Raw genomic sequence first — 5759 nt, 5'->3', positions numbered from 1 at the left:
GCGGCTTGGTTCAAGAACCTTCAAATTCAGCCTTAGTGGTACCGTTTTTTACCCTATCTATAGTTTTGTTTGTTAAATTTTATATCTTTTAAGTTTTTTATAAACATCTTTGTCAGATCTGTTATAATACTTTCAGATCTGTGCTGGTTTTGTGTTTTTTAATGTTTTGTGAATGGATCTACGGAGAGAGTATATATTTTTGTATTGATTACGGTTTTTGTTTTATATGTAGCCTGCTGTTTTTCCATAAGAATGTTGATTGATACGGGTGCTTCTCTGAAGTTGGCAACAAGAAATGATTGGATATTAGCGGCAAACATAGCACCAATTAACAAAAAGGTGCAAGCTAAGGTATGCTTGGTGCTGCTATCTTTTGAAAAACAAAATGGAAGTCTTTGACCACTTTGACATGTTTGAGATAAAACGTGTAAGACATGATCCCCTTTATGCCACTTACCGTGCCCCCCCCCCCATACAAACTGAAGTACTAATAAAAAAATATGATATTAGGGATATAAGTTATAGTAAAGAGATGGCCAGATATGTAAGAGAACCTGTCACCAGCCTCTCTTTGATTATGCGGTCAGTGAGGAAAATGACACTTTTTAAACTATTGGGGCAAAAGAGTTAAGATGGACAAACCACATGGAGCAAAAACGAAGTTAACTCAATGTTTTAACTATGGGTCAAATGACTATAATTCCCCTTGACAAGGACAACTGAATGAAACTTGTGAGCCAATAATCAAAGCTTTATTAGTTACTAAAGGGAAATAAAGTCAATTTTAATTGAAAACTACAGAAAATGTTGTGTTTTAGTGTCGAATTATATTTACTTCTTCAAAAATATGAATCTGATGAATTTTGATATTTTTGTTGATATTCTTACTAACTGTTTATGATGTAACAGGAGCTGCATTCAACTTGCTGTGTGGAGGAGATAGGGACCACATGATTATGGAAAAAAATGAGAGGCATTTTAACCATAGTGTTACCGAGGTAAATATATCTTATAGTCTATTTTTATATAGTTCCATCTTAATACAATTTATTTAAATTAAAATTACAAACTATGCTTAGGAATCTTGCAATAAGCTTTTACAAATCTCAAATTTGAAACCTTCAAGAAGTAGTGTATTGGTAACTGGTAAGCTTCGTTTAAAAAGCGACAAGGTCTAAAACCCAGGAGCGAAGCATCAAGCGCAAAAGCGCACCGCTTTTCGTACCTGAGGTTTTTAGCACCATCTACTCAATGTATTATATTTCTGATGTCACTTAGACCCAAGGGCTTCAAGGTATTTTGTTCCAAATTATGAACGGACATTAAACTAGAGGTGACAAGATGGGCGGGATGGCTAATTGGTCAAAATAAGTAATAAGTTCGGGTTAAAACATGTCAGTTTGTTTTTTTACAGGTCTGGTTGACAATATCCTTCAATAATATCACATTCAGTTTAATCTTCTCATTTGCAGACTTTAGTAAAGACATTGGGTACTGATGAGTTATATTATCTAAAGGAGCAATTTTCGCTATTAGAACCGAGCAAAACCGGATCCATAAGCATGGAGAATATCAAAACGGTCGGTAATCAACAAAACAAATGAACTTCCTTTTGTTTTTTTTATTGTGAATCTTGACATGTTATCTACTGGTCAGGCCTTGTTGAAGCATGCTACAGACGCAATGAAGGAGTCACGAGTCCATGATTTTCTAACATCGGTATGATCTTTAATAAAACAAACTTTTTATATATATTTAGTACTTGGTTACATATTGTTATCTTTTAAATGATTGATGAATTCTGTGCAGCGGCATTATGTGTGCTTCAGCTTGAGGCTCTTGATAGATGGGAGGAGACTGCACGTTCCGTGTATGAACTATTTGAGTACAAACATGCAGCAACTTAATATACAAGAAGAAAGACAGTTTGATGAACCTGAGAGGACATCCCTTCTGTAGTGATTCTGAACCACCTGCAAGTTCAGACTGCTGATTGCTCGCACTTGACTTTCGGGAGCTTTAGTTCAAGAACGCTAAGGTGGTTGAGGCGTTACAAAAGGAACTGGAGAATGCTCGAGTTCAGATTCAGAGTGTTGAGCATTCATATGTGATTACAAACTATTTTAACTTGCACATTTTATATTCTTTACATTTTTTATTATCTGGCTTACAATGCTGAGTAATAATCTTTTCAGGACCCTTGAAAGGATTTGGAACACAAAAGAATCACATTATTTTGTTTGTGTGGATATATAATCACAGCATCTTACCAGGTAATTAAAACGTTGGTTTTTGGTTTATTCAGGTTTCGGTTTGGTTAATTCGGTTTACAAACTCAATGTTCCTGTTGTTTGGGTTAAAACAGGAACCGAAACCGTAATGGGTATTTGGTCAGGTTTACATGAAATTGAATTGAATGTTTTCTAAATGATTTCAGGGGCAGATTTAGATGTTAATGGTCATAGCACTTCAAACAGCAGCAATTTACAACTTTAAGTATTACCCCTTTCAAAGGTCATAGGGAATGGCAGGTGAGACTCTTTAGTTTTTGTTTTATTTTTTGATAGGTAAAATATGTAAAAAAATAGATAATATATCGCTTAAAAATGGGCCGAATGATTTTTTGGTTTAAAAATGGGTCGGATTCTTTTTTGCTAAATAAGAAACGGGTCGAATGCTTTATCGCTAAAAAGGAAACGGGTCGAATGCTTTATCGCTCAAAAAGAAGCGGGTCGAATGCCTTTTTACTTAAAAAGAAGCGGGTCGAAAGCTTTTTTCGCTTATAAAGAGACGGGTCGAATGCTTTACCGCTTAAAAAGAAGCGGGTAGAAACCTTTTCGCTTAAAAAGAAACAGGTCGAATGCTTTTTTGGACCTTGAATATAATGATGTAGGAATAATATTAACAAGTTGCATGATTTTTGGACCTTGAATTTGGGGCAAATAGAAAATGATGACAAGGCTTATACTTTTTTTTTCAGGAACTAAGGGCAAAAATGCAAGCAGGTGAAGGTGCCTTGGCCGTTGCGGGTGTTCGACCAATGGAGTTATCATATAGTGGTCACCAGAATATGATGAGTAGTCCAAACGGTAAACAAAGAACATCAAGTTTGTTGTCACCTATGTCTGAGCGACAGACGCTTAAAGAAAATATTGCTGCTCCAGTTCGTTGTAGTTCCGCAACGTGTGGCCACTTTTATCACCCGAAATGCGTAGCTAAGCTGCTCCAGAAAAATGATATGACCGAGCGACAGACGCTTAAAGAAAATATTGCTGCAGGGTAACCGTTTATATGTCCAGCTCACAAGTGTGCCATCTGTAAGCAAACCGAAAACGGAAAAGTCGAAGATTTGCAGTTTGCAGTTTGTTGATGCAGAGGTTGAAGGGTTTTATCCCAATTCAACCGAAATGTTGTGTACAAAGGTATCTTTTAAAGTTTCGGTTTTTCAGTTGGAAATGATTCTGCTATATATGTGTTCTGAATCTTTTTTTTGGGGTTAGGGATTGACTGAGGTTACCATATTGTAAAGAGAGCTCGCAAGTACAGGGTATTAAATTTGATTTTAAAAGCTATTTGTTATAAAGAGAGTTAGCAGTTATGGGGTAAATAATTTGAGAATTAACTACCGTAAAAAACTAAGTTTTTTTAAATATTAAACCTATACGTTGCACTTAGGCCTTAGTGCTGCATATTAGGGTTGAGTTGCTAAGTATATGTTCCACACAGCGTCTGTTTGTATCATATCAGATGCTCTTCCGCTTCAGAACTCGAATTATTGGTAAACGAATTATTTTCGGACATATTAGGTTCAGATATCGATGAAGGCTATATATCTGATACCTTAGCAGGGGAGATGTGTCTAGGGCTTTGAAAATTTACAGTTAAAAACCGAACTGGTCAGTACCAGTTCGGGTTCTCGCATCAAACTGTTTTTTTGTGCCATAAAAAACCAAAACCGGTTAAAAAACCGGACCGTTGTTGCTTTTTCTCTCAGGTTTGCTCTGGTTTTTGAGGGTGGGGCTGGGTGTGGGCTGCTGTGGCTTTTATACCATGCTGGCAGGGTCATCAAGGGCGATGGGCTGGGCTTGTTTACTACATTTTTGCTGTTTGGGTTGGGTCAGCTTTGGGTTGGGCTGGTGTTATAAGGGGGAGGTGGGTAGTAAAACCCTATAGATGTTCTTGGAGTCACTTGGCCTGGATTTAGAGATTAATTCCTATCAGAAGATGAGCTTTTGGTCCAAGATTCACCATCTGGATCTCGGATACATGTTACTGATATGTTTTATGTTGATTTGGATTTGGCTGAAGGCCCACAAGGGGGTTCTACAGGCCCATCTTCTGTTGATGCTTCAGCCGCTTTGTTATCAGTGGATTCAGGCCATATTGTTAAATTGGGTTGTGTCTAGGCCCATTTGGGTGGCTGCTTCGATGTTAAAGACTGATGCTCAAAGTGGTTTGCCTTACACAAGTCCCATTTATTGTATGATGTGTAGTCGTTTTATAGTGTTAAGTTGTTTTTGTAATAGTCAAAGTAGAAATAGGTTTTTTCGAGCCCCTCGTGTGGGGTGTTTGGTTTCTTATTTTTGGTCCCCAAAGCCTGGTTTGGGTGACAATGATACGGGGGTATGCCCCTTTGGATGATGTATTTATTTTTGTGTGTGTTTAATATACTTTGCCGACCAATGCCCTTTACCCAAAAAAAGGTTATTTTAATATACCTGTATATATTGTTGCCACTCACAGTTGTAGCCGTTGACCTTATTTTGAAATTTGAGTAGTGCCTGAACTCATGCAACTCTACTGGCGACTATGTTATTAGAAAATGTCACTGTTTCATCGGGTTAGATGGCCATGAAATACAAGGGACAGCAAGGTTAAAATTTTTGTATTTTAACAAACTATACTACCATAACATACTTGGATTATTTTTAATGTCTACATAAAAACTTTACAGATTCAAAGAAAAATGAGTACTAATCATTATGTTTTTTTTATTGTTACTATCACAACTTTATTGTGCATATTACATACTAACAGACACATATATTCACTTGCCTGCATTGATCATCAATTCGAAGAGCAACCAAAGTTTATGTAGAACTATATACATATACGAACATAAGCTAACTTCTTTCCATATGAACACAATAATACTGATAAAACTACCGCACTTGAGATAATAAAGTTTAGTAATCGTATGTATTAGAAATAAATAAAGTTAATTGATCATATATACTATAAATAAATCAATTATATTTCTTCAAAAAATAAATGAACTTTGTCCGGATTTATTATCATTTATAGTAAGAATAAAAAAACTTAAAATGATAGACCGATTAGTATTAGCTCTTAAATTTATGAAGTTGATATTATAATATTTGAAAGGATTCAATAAACTACAATTAAGATGAAATATGAAGGAAAATCATATATTTTATCGCATTAAGGTAATTGAGATGTGTAAGTCTTATTAGTAATAGGGGTGAGCAAATACATATAACCGACCCGACCCGACCCGAAACCCGAAAGTATTGAAAATGCAGAACCGAAATCTGGACATCATTTATAAATCATTATCGGTTTAAATCTTAGTCGGGTATATCGGTTCCCTTAAAAAACCCGAACCAGATTTCATCTCTACATAGAAGTTCGAGAGCATTAGTTCTTCACTTCATATCAGTTCCATGTACAAAAGTATATCACCAAAGAATCGATAAACTAACAGAAAAACCAGTGCCAACATATCACGAATAAGAAAA

The 5759-nt window shown here is 35.8% G+C and overlaps 1 long non-coding RNA gene across 1 annotated transcript; it reads left to right on the top strand.

The window, feature by feature from the left end:
* Positions 1–1473: 1473 nt before the first annotated feature.
* On the top strand, positions 1474–1864 carry LOC118479590. Its single transcript, XR_004859725.1, has 3 exons — positions 1474–1580; positions 1657–1719; positions 1810–1864. It is a non-coding gene; the product is annotated as an uncharacterized LOC118479590 (long non-coding RNA).
* Positions 1865–5759: the final 3895 nt, after the last annotated feature.

The sequence above is a fragment of the Helianthus annuus genome, chromosome 1 (genome assembly GCF_002127325.2).
Source record: "Helianthus annuus cultivar XRQ/B chromosome 1, HanXRQr2.0-SUNRISE, whole genome shotgun sequence".
Lineage (NCBI taxonomy): Eukaryota > Viridiplantae > Streptophyta > Magnoliopsida > Asterales > Asteraceae > Helianthus > Helianthus annuus.
Note: the sequence above shows the minus strand (reverse complement) of the source record. Positions and strands in the feature narration are given on the sequence as shown.